Below are 15,721 nucleotides of genomic sequence, written 5' to 3' on the forward strand. Positions count from 1 at the left end.
CCTTATAGGGATAGGCGGCCCTTTTGGTCCTGCTTCCTTTGAGCCTGCGTGCTCGCTATTCTGGCTAGCTATGCCATGTAACGCACGTATCACCGGTCTCGCCTTTTGGCTCTGCTTCGAAACTTGGCTGCCTAGCTTCGGCTCCGTTTAGTTTGGTCTTGAGACTCTGTTTGCACGCTGCCTATTGTTGTGGGCTTTATTAATTTAAAGCCGGACGTCTCTGACGTCTATGTTCTAAAAAAAAGAAAAGACGGAGTACAAATTAATTAGCACATCACACTCCATAGCTGCACTACCACGCTGAGAATCAATTAGCTGACCTGACGTTTGTGGTCACCACCGATTCTGAGCTCTCTCCCGCTGCTGCAGGCTCAGGTTGGAGAGATGATGATTCCTCCATTGCTTCTTGCACTTGGACGACGATGCCTCCATCGTTCCGGTCCATCTGCAGTCGCAGCACGGGTCTGTTGGGGTGTGCGTCCACTTCACTTTGCAGCATAGCAAGCATCGCCACTCCACCATCGGAACCAAGTGCGATCTGCTTGAGCTTTGGAAGCTGGTTGACTCCAATAATTCCTGATGCCAATTCGCACCAACTGATATCTATCATTGCCAGCTGGGGTGAGGTGCCATCCTCAAATTTCAACTCTCTCAGTTGCTCCAGATCACAAATACCAAGTTTTTTGAGATTTGGGAATGCTCTCGTTTCGAACGCCAACTTCTCCCCAATATAAGAGCCCTCCTCAAGATGAAGGTGAATGAGGTTGGGAAGTGGCGCTAGTATTTCCATGATATTACCTTCTTCCTTTATTACGTATTCCCATAGGTAAAGTTTGACCAAATGAGCATCTGAATGGGCGCGGAGGCAAGTGAGCATCTGAATGGCATCACAGAGTACCTTGCATTTTTGCTTGGTGGCCCTTTCTGTTTTCACGGTCAGTTTTCTCACCTAGCTCTTTAATTGCTTTGCGACTAGTTCGGCTGATGTCCACAGCCTCTAGTATTTGCAGCTCTTTCAGTTTGCCGATTCCTTTTGGCACCCTCACACCTTCTGACAAGGACCAACGGCTAGACCAGGCCATGTGTAGGTCAGGAACTAACCTGGTGCGATCACTAGGATCTGCCAAAGGTGTGAACAGTATGGGCCAACAAAATATCCTCAACAAGCATACTGTTAGAATAAATTCGAGGTACAGGGTCGATCCACCGAGGAACAGACAATGACGACACTTAGGTTTGTTAACGAGGTTCGGCGAACTCGCCTACTCCCCGGGGCAATGACAACGGGCGCGATCCTCCCCGAGATACCGCAACACCGGCCACCCGGGCGCCGTCACAAGCCGCCAGCACCCCCTTCGAACCTGTTGCTATCTAGTCGCCATCGGTTACAACATGGGGTGCCTCCTCATATATAAGAGGCCAAGGGTACAACGTGTCCGACTCCGACACTACAAGTATCCTAACCACACTACAATACCAAGTCCAGCGGCTGATGTGCCTTCGTCAGTCGGGATCAGCGCCGCTCGTAGCGCTCGTTTGAACCACCTGCTGGGCCGTGTTGGGCCGGCTGCGTCGTCTTCTTACGAGCGCCTATGTGGGCCGGTCATAGCTGGGTATGAGGCCCAGACTATGCCGAGCACCACATGTATCGACGTGATAGCCGCATGCACGGGTGAGATCGTGAATCGTCGTGCGAACGTCCTCGTGCCGTGCCCTAGGGTTCGCCGGAACGGGACGCCCGTGGTTCCTCCATGCGGCCCCAGCCGAGCTCGTCGGATCCCTCCCCTTGGTGCTATGACGGGCAGAGGGACGGGAGGGCCGCCGGCGCCGGCGCCGAAGCCCCAGGTGGCATTAGCCAGAGACAGGGCCGGGGCGTTCGTGCCGCCGCCGGGGGGTACTGGACGGGGAGCTGCTGGCGTCGGGCCTGGCGCGGCAGGCGCTGCTGTCAGTGCCGGGCGGGGCGCCGCTGTTTTTGCAGGCGGCAACCTCGGGCCAAGGTCACCTATGCCTGCGGCAGCCAGACCGCCCGCGTGGCCGACGGGAAGAGGTGCCCAGGCTGGGGGCGTCGTTGCAGCCGGCGCCGGCCGTGGCGCTGCCGCGACGCACCGACCGACGGGTCCTATGCCTACTGTAGCTACTGCTACGGGTAGGGGAGACGGGACTGGCCCGTCTAATGTGGTGCCGACCTCTGTTAATGGTCCGCCTCGGGGTGCTCCCCCGCCACACTACGTAGCGAGACCGGCTCAGAACCAGTCGGGACCTTCGCAGACGAGGCAAACTGTGACAACTAGAGATTCCTTCGAGCCACCCCGAGGTCAGTGGGGGGGTGATAGTGTTGATGCGTACGGAGACGGGAAGCACCGTGGTTCCTCGTCTACGGGTGGCGGTCGTGGCTACGCTTGGCAGGGTGACGGGTCGGCTGGGCGACCTTTTCTCGGGCCTCCTGGTGGCTTTGTCGAGGGGTCATCCGGCCCGGATCACCGCCAGAGAGGTGGCTACCGTGGACATCGAGGTGGTCGGGGTGGTGGCCGTGGGAGGTTTCGTCGACAGCCTCCGCCCCCGGCTGCAGTTGACCATGTGGCGACAGCTCTTGAGACAGATAACGCTCAGTCTACTGATCTTACTAGTCAGGCGATGGATGTGGTAACGGCCCTGGCTAATGTTGAGGTTCCTGTGCATGGGGCGGTGGCTGAGGCGTCTGACAGGTCTGATTCTGAGAGGGCAACCAAGTGGGCGCGCAAGAAGGAAAAGATGCTCTGTTATCGGTGTGGTGAGAAGGGCCATTTTATTGCAGAGTGCGTGGCAGAGTTGTGTGACTCGTGTGGCAAGCCAGCACATGCTTCGGGAGAGTGCCCGGTTTTGCGTGACCTGGTTCCTGCTCTGACTATGTATGGACTATATTGTGCGGAGCTGTTATTCTTCGAGTCCCCGGTCGCACGGGAGATTCCAGAGGTGCCACAAGGCTTGACTACCGGGATTGTGAAAGCAACCCAGGGCGAGGTGACTGAGGCTCAGATTATCCAGAGGCTTCAGGAGTTGGTACCAGGTGACTTCCAGTGGGAGCTCGTCAGCCTCGAGGCTAATGTTTTCAAGGTGGATTTCCCTTCTGTGGAGGATTTGCAGAAACTGCTGAGCTTTGGCTTGTGTAGAGTTCCTGGTACTAAGTGTATTTTGGAGTTTCATGAGTGGACGAAGGTGGAGCCTAAAGGAAAGCCACTTACGCAGGTATGGTTGAGGTTTTCGGGGGCCCCATCTAAGCCCTTGCAGGATGTTCGAGTTGTGGCCAGTATGGGTATCATGGTTGGGAAGACGGAGAGAGTGGATATGGCTTTCACTCGTGCTCATGGAGTGGCCCGGATCTTGGTGAGTGTTTTGAATGTTGATTTCGTGCCTGATGTGGTCCATTGGACATATAGGGGAGAGGTATTTCTGCTCGACATAGAGTTCGAGGACACTGAGATGGTTGATGAGGAGGTTGATAGGGATGATGTTGATATGCACGAGAGTGACGGCGGTGCAGGGGCCAAGGGGGCACCGGCCGAGGCCGCTCGAGAGGGGTCGACCGGGTCTCGCACAGATGCTCAGTTGCCGGGGGAGGGGACCGGGGCTGAGCCGGCACCCTCACCTTCGGTGCCTATGATGTCACTGCGATTTGGGTCTTTTGAGCTTGCTTCTGCGCCTCCCAGACTTTGGAGTGATCGGGTGGAGACTGATAATATGTTTGAGCACACGCTTCCTTTGTTGGACTTTGAGGGGGCTGCAGTTCGGGAAGGGGAGCCGGAGGTCGCTTCTATTTCCCCTGCTTCTCTGGTGGCCGTGGCTCCGGTGATGGCTTCTTTGTTCGAGGTGGGCCTTGGGCGAGGGGGTCAGGGAAGGTGGCCTCGACTTCTCCATTCCCTGTACAGACGCCGGTGATGCTGCTCGCGTCGGGGTCGCCCGGCGCTAGGAGTGGGAGCCCGAGGCGGGCGGCCTCGGCTCTCCCTCCTCAGGTCTTGGCGGTGGCACACGTGTCTCCCGAGGCGCTGGCAGAGGGGGGGTTGGGCCAGGGAGCCCTAGTCCACCCTTCCTCCACTACGGTCAGGAGGATCGCGTCTACGCTTCGCTCCGAGCCGGTGGGTGGGGCAGGGGGAGGGAGCGGGCAGGTGACCCCTGCTGTCCCGTCTCTTGTCCTACCCGCGGGGACCTTGTCCGAGGGCCCCGGGAGCCCGCAGATGCCTCTTTTCACTAGAGAGGAGGTTGTTGCCTTTGGCGGGATCCCGGACCCGGTCTCGACGGGGAGACGGATGAGTGCTCGCGTTCAGGACCTTCCGGAGGTGGACGATATGCAGCAGCGGTGCGCTATGAGGGCGGCTAAGCTTCATGATGCTCCGATATCATCTGGTATGTCCGTCAACATATCTAATTCTTTATTGCATTTTTCTGATGAGGACATTATTAATAATGCAAACCAATTAGGAGTTTCACTTGGTGCTACTGACAATGAGATCTCTAATTCGGTGAATGATATGTTAGATTTGGAGGCAGATCGTGCCTTAGAGACTATTCGTAATCTTGCAGCGGTCAAACCCATGAATGATCAGGAGATTGATGCGTTAGGGGTTAGAGTGCTAGATAATCTGTGTGCGGATCTAGCACCTTCTAATCAGGAGTCTGAGGATGATGATGAACCTTTAGATGTTCCAGCTGTTAGTTCCGTTCAGCCCGGTTATGAGGACCGGGCGTCAGAGCCCATTATGCCTAAGCGTAAGTGGCAACGGAAGATATATCCCGATTCTGCAGTTCGTAGGAGTGCTAGGATACGGACTACTAAAAAATTCCATGATGAACTATGAAAGGAATCTTTTGGAATAGCAGAGGTCTGAAAGACTTGGCTAAAAGAAGGTTTCTTGCTGAGGCGTCTCTGGAACATCGGTTAGATTTTATTGCTTTATCGGAAACCGGTCAAGATAATTTTGCGCCGCAGTTTTTATCCTCTCTTGTGGGTGGTATTGATTTCGATTGGCATTGCCTCCCTCCGCGAGGAAGATCAGGAGGTATCTTACTGGGTGTAAGATGCGACTCCCTTGAAGTCCGGAGTGTAGTAATAGGCGACTTCGCGGTAAAGTTTCGAGTTAGGTCTAAAGTTGATGGGTTCAACTGGGCATTGGTGGTGATTTATGGTGCCGCACAGCCCGAACTTAAACCGGACTTTCTAGCGGACCTGGTTCGGATCTGTGGATCCGAGCAGATTCCGTTGTTGGTAGGGGGTGATTTCAATATCATTAGGAGGAGAGAGGAGAAAAATAATGATAATTTTAATGGCAGATGGTCGTTTATGTTCAATACCATTATTGAAAGCTTGGATCTAAGGGAGATAGAGCTTTCTGGTAGAAAGTTTACCTGGGCTAATGCTCTGCCAAACCCGACATATGAAAAGCTTGATCGAGTTCTCGCGAGCGTGGAGTGGGAACAGAAGTTCCCTCTTGTTACGGTGCAAGCTCTCACGCGGGGAATTTCTGATCATACACCATTGTTCGTCGACTCAGGGGAGCCGAACCATTTAGGAAACAAAAACACTTTTTCTTTTGAGATGGCCTGGTTCGAACGCGAGGGGTTCTTAGACATCATAGCCAGGGAGTGGGCCAAGGTTGTTGGAGGAAGGACGGCGGTCGAGCGCTGGCAGAATAAAATTAGGCATTTGAGAAGTTTCTTACGGGGTTGGGCTAAGCACCTCAGTGGGGTGTATAAGATTGAGAAGGATAGGCTCCTCTCTCTTGTACAGGCCTTGGACGTAAAAGCCGAATCCGCGATGTTGCTGCCCGCCGAGCTCCAAGTTAAAAATGAGGCGGAGAAGAGGCTGAAAGAACTTCTCCGCGAAGAAGAATTGAAGTGGGCTTTGCGTGCCAAGGTCCGCAAAGTAGTCCAAGGGGACGCGAATACTCAATTTTTTCACCTCATTGCTAATGGTAAGCACAGAAAGAAGTGGATCTTTCAGCTAGAGCAGGATGAGGGTACTATTTTAGGTCAGGATAATCTCAGAACCTATATTACCAAATACTATAGACAGTTATTTCGACCGCCGGAGGATAATTGTGTGTCCCTCGATGAGTCCAGGGTTGAGGACGTGGCTCAATTGTCTGCTGCTGATAATGATATCCTGGTTGCCCCGTTCTCAGAAAAGGAGGTGTTCGATGCTATTGCACAAATGAAAAATAATAAGGCTCTCGGTCCGGATGGGTTCCCGGCTGAGTTCTACAAAAAGTGTCGGCACATTATTAAGGGGGATTTACTACCTATGTTTCATGATTTATTCTCTGGACAGCTTCAATTATTTCACTTGAATTTTGGAACTATCACACTGCTCCCGAAGAAAACGGATGCTGTGAGGATTGAGCAGTTCAGGCCGATTTGCCTCCTCAATGTTAGTTTCAAAATCTTCACCAAGGTCGGGACTAATAGGCTCACACAGATTGCGCAGGCTGTGGTGAAGCAATCCCAAACTGCTTTCATGCCGGACAGGAACATCCTTGAAGGGGTGGTTGTTCTTCATGAAACGCTCCATGAAATCCATTCCAAAAAATTAGATGGAGTAATTTTTAAGGTGGATTTCAAAAAAGCGTACGATAAGGTTAAGTGGCCATTCCTCCAACAGGCATTGCGTATGAAAGGTTTTGATGAAGCCTGGCGCCGACAGGTCGAATCATTTACGCAAAAAGGGAGTGTGGGAATTAAAGTGAATGACGACATAGGTCATTATTTCCAGACACATAAAGGCCTAAGACAAGGAGATCTGATGTCCCCTATCTTGTTTAACATTGTGGTGGATATGTTAGCAATTTTGATAGGAAGGGCTAAGGAGAATGGTCAAGTGGGTGGGTTGGTACCTCATCTTGTGGAGGGAGGTGTTTCCATCCTTCAGTACGCCGATGATACAATCATCTTTATGGAGCATGATTTGGCCAAGGCGAGAAATATGAAGCTAGTGTTATGCCTGTTTGAACAATTGACCGGGTTAAAGATTAACTTCCACAAGAGCGAATTGTTCTGCTTTGGTAGAGCCAAAGACGACCAGGAGTCTTATAGGCAATTGTTTGGGTGCGAGTTGGGGAGTTTACCCTTCTCTTACCTTGGTATTCCAATTCACCATCATAGGCTAACAAACAGAGAATGGAAGTGTATCGAGGATCGATTTGAGAAGAAACTGAGCTGTTAGACGGGTAAGCTCATGTAATACGGAGGCCGTTTGATATTGATTAATTCGGTGCTCACGAGTATGCCTATGTTTCTCTTATCTTTCTTTGAGATCCCAGTTGGTGTTAGGAAACGACTGGACTTCTATCGGTCGCGTTTCTTTTGGCAGGGTGATGAACTTAAAAGAAAATACCGGCTTGCTAAATGGGACATCATCTGTAGACCGAATGACTTGGTATTGAAAATCTTGAAGTTAAGAACAGATGTCTTCTTAGTAAGTGGTTGTGGAAGCTGTCTTCCGGGACTGAGGCCATGTGGGCGCAGATCCTCCGCAACAAGTACCTCCAAACTAAAACATTGTCCCAGGTCGCAGTCAGGCCGACTGATTCGCCTTTCTGGAAAGGACTAATGAAAGTCAAACAATCTATGTTCAATAGGACGAGATTTGTTATTGGAAACGGTACAAGTACACGTTTCTAGGAGGATACTTGGCTAGGTGAATCACCTTTAGCCATTCAATATCCGTCTTTATATCGGATTGCTCAACGACGTGAGGTGTTCGTGGCAACGGTATTCCAATCTGTCCCCCTTAATATTCAGTTTCGACGGTCGCTAGCGGGCAATCGTTGGGAAGAATGGCTCCATCTAGTTAGGAGACTGATGGAGGTTCAACTTTCTCACCAACCCGATATATTGCGTTGGAAGTTGACTAGTTCTGGAATATTTACAGTTAAATCAATGTATATTGATGTTATTAATTCGAATGCTATTCCAACTTCCAAGTATGTTTGGGATGTCAAAGTTCCTTTAAAAATTAAAGTGTTTATGTGGTTTGTCCATAAACAAGTTATTTTAACAAAGGACAACTTGATTAAACGCAATTGGACAGGACCTACTAGGTGTAGTTTCTGTGATCGGGATGAAACGATTAAGCATTTATTCTTTGATTGCCCGTTGGCCAAAGTTCTTTGGCGGACGGTCCATATTGCTTTTAATATTACTCCACCGACTTCGGTCAATACTTTATTTGGGACATGGCTTAATGGGATTGAGCCTGAATTAGCAAGACATATTCGGGTTGGAGTTTTCGCTTTGTTATGGACTATCTGGAATTGCAGAAATGATTTGGTTTTTAACAGAACATCACAGATTCATTTTTTGCAGGTTATTTTCCGAGCTACGGCACTGATCCGTTCGTGGTCGCTACTCGCTCCGATGGAGGCCAGGGAGCATTTGGTTACTGGATCTATCCGTTGGGAGATGGTAGCTCGGGATATCTTCAACTGGTTTGGATGGCGGTCATGTAATAGGATAGGCAATTAGTTTCCCTATCTATTGTTAGCCAGCCGGTTGTAGCATCTTTTTCGGACTAGTTTGTGTATCTAGCCGTCCGTAGCTCTGTGTGAGCTGCATTTATCTTTTTCTTTTTGTTTGGCTGGAGACTATGGAACCTTGTTGGCACTTTTTGTTATTTGGTTAATAAGATGGCCGTATGCATCGTTCTGATGCAGAGGCCGGGGAGACCCCCATTTTCGGAAAAAAAACGTAACCCAACTCGTACACAATATTCGACACAAACACAACAAACTCCACCTTGGTCAATATTCTCCACCACCTTGAATTTGTCCATGCGTCAAACTTCCATGTACTCCGGACTTGTGTTGTCATCTTCGTAGCTTACCGAGAGCTACTCGACGAGTCTGCCCCAGAACCGCCGCTGCCGTGAGACCCCGCTGCTACTCCCGCAACTCCTGCAACTCCAGTCTCCGTGACTCCACACCTGCAATAGTGCTTCCTTACAACTTGCAACGAGTTCGGCTGGGTCAGACTAGGCAGTCTGACGGATCGACGCAAGTCGGTTGGTACAGAAGACGGTGGTGGGATCGGCGAAGACGACGTAGGGGCATGATGCTGATGGTGACCGACTTCTGGGGCGTGGAAACACGCGGCACAGGCCCTGAGGGCTTGTGCGGCTTCGACAAGACTATGGCGCGGGGTTGATTCAAGGTGGTGTATACACGGAGCTTGAAGTCGATGAGGCGCAGGGGTGGATTGATCATCTATCGTGGAATCATGTTGAAGGTGGAGCTGGAGTCTGGAAGACTTCACTCAGTGCTGATTGAGGGGTTACGACGTAAGTGCTGGGACATTCAGGTCAAAGTATTCATAGTAATTCTTTCTGGTACAACGGAGACTGTGTAGATTCTTGAGTTTACAAATCTTAATTGGCAGTACTGTAATACAACTCTCTCTAATGTTCAAAGTACGCAAGCCTTGTAATCTCCCTATGGATTTAGGAAATTTATAAATATGTGAATATCCTGGAGGATTAGAAAAATTCAGATACTTCAAGTGGCGAAACAATCATTTGTTGTTGATATCCTTTTGTGTGACTTGAAACTGTGCATTCTCTAGATCCAAGGCCCGGTGCATTCTCATGTCAGGTGAACAAGCTGAATGTGATGGACCCAATGATCTCTCACCAAACACAGTTACTAACCGGACGTGGCTCCAATCCATATCTATCTTCCGGCACATGCTACCATGGTATGCTACATGTCGGAAGGTCTCCTCCATGGCACTAATTACATTATTTCCAGCCACATACACAAAATTTTCATCTCTAGAAACTGAGATCATGACGTCGCGCACAATATCATGGACTCGACAGCTCTTCACAACTCCTTCTATGTTCACCCTTGATGGTTGGAGCATGCTTTGGTTGATTAACTCATTGAAGGAACCTTTTGCCACATCCTCAATGTTCACCCCTATCCCGCCTCTAATTAACCCCTCGGCAATCCATCTTTCTACTAGACACCTCATCTGGATTTCTGAATCCTCGGGAAAGATGCTTAGGTATAAGAAACATGGCTTAAGATGAGATGGCAAGTGGTTGTAACTCAAAGCAACCATCATCTTCATTGCTTCAAGGCTTGGGTTATTCTCAAGCTCAGAGGGGAGTTGGTTATAGACGTGCTCCCACTCTACTATCTTTTTAGTGGCAAGGATCCCTCCAATTGTGAGTACGGCTAGTGGTAAACAGCCACACTTTTTAACTAGTTTTTCAACTATGCTCTTGAAGTTTTCATCTTTGTTCATGTCTTCATATATTTTCCTACATTTTTTAGTAGAAAATTTGTGGCCTTGACTACCTCTAAGGTTTTAAGGTGGTAGATAAGGGATTCCAGCGTACATTCCTTTGCTAAGCCAATATCACGTGTTGTTACTATTATCCGACTAACTTTCTTGTTACTATTAGGAAAAATTATATCTTTAATCCACCTCCATGCATCTATGGTCCACAAGTCATCAAGAATAATAAGGTACCTCTTATCCTTAATCTCATGATTGATGTACTCTGTGAGGTCCTTTACTTGCACCACCTTCCCTTCAAGTTCTTTCAACAAGTTCTTCAGTGAGTCTCCACCTAGAAGTTGCCTGATCATATCCTTGAGCATTTCTATCTTGAAAAATGACTGTGAAACTATGATCCAAGCAAAGCAAGAAAAATTCTTCACAATATCTTCCTTACTTCTGTAACTTTTTCTTGCAAGAGTAGTCTTGCCTAAACCACTCATGCCAACAAAACATATAAATTTGGCATCACCATCTCTAGTGTTGACATCCATCAGCTTAATCAACTCCTCCCTAGGCTTTGTAAAGCCCACAAGTTCTGCTTCATCGGTGTTGCTGGCCGAGTGATTACGTACATCTTCTATATAAGAATCCTCCTTGTCACTGGTTGTTGAGGCCTCTATCTTGATCAGGTTGTAGCGTGCATTCCTGCTGCTCACCTCTTCAACTCTTGATTTCAGATTGCGAATTTGGATAGCAATCCGGTGAAGATCTTTGAGCTTCATCAGTCGTTTTGTTAGGCTTTGGCTCCTCACATGAACCATAAATTTATCAAGGCAATCTTCTATATTGTAGGACACGTCCCTTACTTGCTCGCCCACACCTTCGGTAGCATGTCTTTGTTTTTCATTGCTTCAGCAGCAGCCAAGAATGCTTGCATCGTCTTTAGCTCGTCTTTGATGAACCTGCCAAACAAAAGAAGGTTCAAAAGAAACTTAATTAGACCATCATATGGTGTCATCATTTTATAGATCGTGACATGTATGCAACATTGCAGGAGGAACTTTGCCACCTCCATGAGAAACGAAGTGTTCAAACAACGGAAAATAGATCTGAAACTTGCGTGAAGAACACCTAGATGCTGTATGAGTAAGCGGGTTGATAGCTTTAACAGATTATTACAAGAAGTAACTGCATGGACGAGCACTTCACATACCAAATATCCTTTTTTATGCCCATCACCAAGCTAAGCCCCGCGGCGGCAGCGGAGGTTGCCATGCTGATGGCACCCCCCAGCATGGATCTCGCCATGCTCACCACCGTCTCCGCCATCTTGGCCTGGCCTCTTCCCTTCCGTCGGCGATTGTGGTCGGAACAATTGTGGTTGTTATGTTGCTCTGGATCAGAGAATAAGAGAAGGTGAGCTGAGCATGTGCTACACTTGGAAATTTAGAATGCACTGTGATTTACAAGTCCATCTCGAAAGAAAGACATCTTTCCACTAGGGATCATCATGATTCCAGCACACCAACGTGTTTCCTAATAATAATCAAATGATTGCATGACAAATTCCAACTTTCAAAAAGATCCATTCGCTGATGGATCTCAACATTTCCCAAAAAACAATAATTTGTAAAACAGGCGGCGTCGGGCTGCATGCCGGGCGACGCGTGGCTGAACGCGCGTCGCGGCACTTTCACTGCGCCGTCCGTGAGGCATCAATGGAGGCTGACCGGCGCGGCAGCGCGGCAGCCTTCACATTGATTCCCACGGGAACCGAGGCGATGAGGGCGACGAAGCGGCGTGTCGCTGACTTGGCGGGCCCATCCGCTTTCGCACCAAAACGTCTCGCCCTGGCGTCCCCGGGCGCCCCCTAGTGCGCCGGTTCTACCTGGGTCCGCCGGTACCAGTTTCGGCCCAAGCCGGCGAAAAACGGACTCCTGGGACACGACTGGGCCGATTTTTAGGCACCGACGCGGGAAAAACGCCTGGGAAGGGCCTGTTGGTGGCACGGCTGGAGATGCTCTTACTACTACATATGTTACTCCCCACTATGACTAGCCGGCGTCGAGATCCAGCTCCAGACATGACACGCTCCTTCATTCATTTCTGCCACTGACCGGTCCAAATTAGAGCAAGGACTTGTGCTCATAGTTTTTCTAGTTGCTTTCTTGCATTGCTATGAAGTGGCACTGTTTGTTGTAGTTGTATAAAGATAGAAATCTTCGACAAGTTAGTAGAACATATTGTAGTTGTGTCCGTTGATAGTGTAGTTGTATGCCGTAGCATCCCCATCACAAAGTCTCTTAAACAACAAAGATCACTGGAGCATAATGATGTCTTTGTGAGAACCAGACATGTCAAAAAAAGCAAGTATGACAGTGATCTCTCTAGTGTGACCTTGTTATTACCAGCACAGCCCTTCGGGACATTTTTTCCATTGCTAATGCATGCAATCAATTGAATCGAGAATACATGAAAACATCTTGCCGCTTCAATTGCCATCAACCTTTCTGTGTCTTTGACAATTGTTCTCTTAACTACTTTACTCCAAACACCTTTTACCACGACGCGGTAAAATTTGACCATGACCTCAAGACAGGTTCTTTCCTCCATCCAAACCATCTCAATAGTGGGATCGGCAACAGTACCTAAGGCAAGCATTCTCAGAGTAATCGTGCATTTTTGCAAAGGAGAGAACGATAATCGTCCACAACAATCCTTCCTAAGAGTGAAGTAGGAATCATGTACTACGCCATTCACACGCGCAAGAACAAGGGCTTGCTCAACCGGCCATCATACGGTGTCGTCGTGCAGCTCTCTGCCACATGACGCAGATTGTCCACCGACGCATAGTCCGCCTTAGCACTTGGGGACGAGGCACCCACGTGTTCCCGCATTTCCAAATGTTCGTGGTGTATTTTTAAATTGTTCAATGCTTATCCGGAAAATGTTTAACAAGCGTTCGATAAAAAATCAAAGTGTAAAAAAATTGTTTAATGTATGTTAAAAAAATATTATACATGTATTTAAAAATGTTAAACATGTATCCCAGAAATATTTAATGTGTGTTTAGAAAATGTTCAATATGAATCTGGAAAATGTCAACATGGGTTTTGAAAAACGGGAATGAAAAACAATAAAAAAATGAGTTAGGAAAACAAAAGGTAAATGAAAAAATAAACAAAAATAAAAAGGTAAAAATACGAACACAACAGAAAAGGAAAGAAACAAATAAAAATACAAAATGCAAAAGTAAAAAAACAAAAGGAGAGAAAAGAAAAAGAAAGAGAGCGATAGAAGAACAATAAAACGAAAATGAAAAATAAATGAGAAAACAGAAAGAAAGAAAAGAACAAAATAAAACTAAAATCATAAAAAAAGGGACAGGTCAAGGCTACTAGACAGCTAGATGAAGAAAATCGACCTACGGCAAACGAGTGACCGTACCTACAATGACCGAGACGAGCATGCGTACAGCCACAACCGAGCGAGCATGCGGCATTGCTAATGGCAAAAGCTATATCCGCCTCGTATGCGAGATGTAGCTCTGTTGCTCTCCTACAGCGACCCGGCTTCCTCTCTCAACCTGACTCGCCCCTTCAGCCATCGGGCTGACACATTGGTTCCAATGAGTAATATTCCCCGTCAGTGGGGTGAAAATTGACCCAGTTTCTAGAATGTGAAATTCCTCTTCTCCCCTTTCCAGTTTATCTAGCAACGTAGCCAGTTTGTAGTAGAGCTAGTGTTCGCTAAATTGTACCGCCCCCTCCATTGCTGCTTTGATTATCTCAATGTTACTGCTACTTCCCTTCTGACAAACACGTGAACTACATCTATCCATACGTTGACCCATATAATTTTTCAAGATGATGTGTTTTCAAATGCCTCCCATTCATATTTCTTCATTGATTGCATTGATCGAACCTATATTTTTTTTCACTGCTCTCACGACTGGGATCTCGACTCCATATGTGTTTGTTCGGCTGCTAGTACTATCCTGATAATGTGAAGGCTACAGAAAGACCACAAAGAGTAGTGTGTCTTTTATAGACTGGTGAAGGTTGGTGAGCACATTATCTGTTTCACTCATTTTTGGAATTTGCATCGTATTTGAGACTTAATTGCCCTTTCTCCAAAGAGGGTTGGCTACACATGTGTTCTCTCCGACCACTTCTCCATCTCACCCTGACTTCTATACTCAACATCGAGTTGCCGAGCTTGTGAGCATACACTGAAAACCAGAACAATGTTATAGGGTCGTACACCATCCGAAATATACCATCCGAACAGATAGGGCGGACAAACCCATACCGAGGGAGTATATGATTTTTATTAGAAGATTTGTTTCCATATGCCTTGCATTCATATTTATGAACAAATAAACATCGATCCAACCATCACAATTGTCACTGGAATGTCCCTTTCTCTCTGGGGCCATGACTCTGTTCATGTTTGTTTGGCTGTTACTATTATCCTGATAAGAGCAACTCTAGAAGACCCCATAAAACGCACTGACCCGCAAAATAACCGCTAAAATGCGGACCGGTATAGAAAATCCTGCCCGAACAGACCCCGCAAACGCGGCCGGCCCGTAAAAAAGTTTGAGGGGCGCAACAAAATCTCGGCCCCGACCTGCGAATACGGAAGTTTCCACCTCGCCCTTGCGGTGCCCCGTACCCCAGGAAAGCGGTTGGCGGGAGGGACATTTCAGCCCATGCCCTTTCTCCACCTCCTTCTGCAACCGCCCGCCATTGGTTCCGCCCGTCTGCTGCCGGCGATTCCGGCCAAATCTACCGGTGGAATCGCGCCGAGGGGTGCGTCCCCTACCCTCCACCACCGATACACTGCACCGCCCCTCCCTCCGTATCCGGCGAGACGAGCCGCCCCTGGTCGCCGTCGCCGCCGGGGATCGACGGCCCTCGAGCCGCCCCTAGTCGTCGCCCGAGATCGCCCGCTCCATGAGCCGCCGGTGAGCGCTTGCTTGTCATTTGTTTCGAGCGCTGTACATAGTTGGGTGACGCGCGCGTCTGATTTTTGTTCATGTAGATGAAATTGAGCCCGTGCGAGAAGTTTTTGCTCGACGATTTGTCCGATTCAGACGACTCGGGTGTTCTGACGCTTCTTGCAAAGTATCGGCAGCAGAGGTTGGTGATGGCCCTTGCCGTGAAGGAGCACGAAGACAACAACCGAAAGAGGCGGCGAGGATCGACCGTCGGCCGTCTTTGCATTCCTCGAAATCGCCATATCGAGAACGAGATGTTGATGCAAGACTACTTCTCAGAGAATCCAACATATCCATCGCACCTCTTCCGGAGAAGGTACCGAATGCGTCGATCTTTCTTTGTGAAAATTGTTCAAGCTTGCTAGGCAAATTGTCGGTATTTTACTCAAAGAAGAAATGCCACAGGCTTAAGGGATTTAGTGCATATCAAAAAATCTCGGCAGTTGTGCGAGTGATTGCATACGGTGT

At 48.5% G+C, this 15,721-nt stretch overlaps 1 pseudogene; it reads right to left on the reverse strand.

The window, feature by feature from the left end:
* Nucleotides 1-307: 307 nt before the first annotated feature.
* Nucleotides 308-11,559, reverse strand: LOC119333271 (annotated as a pseudogene).
* Nucleotides 11,560-15,721: the final 4,162 nt, after the last annotated feature.

The sequence above is a fragment of the Triticum dicoccoides genome, chromosome 7A (assembly GCF_002162155.2).
Source record: "Triticum dicoccoides isolate Atlit2015 ecotype Zavitan chromosome 7A, WEW_v2.0, whole genome shotgun sequence".
Lineage (NCBI taxonomy): Eukaryota > Viridiplantae > Streptophyta > Magnoliopsida > Poales > Poaceae > Triticum > Triticum dicoccoides.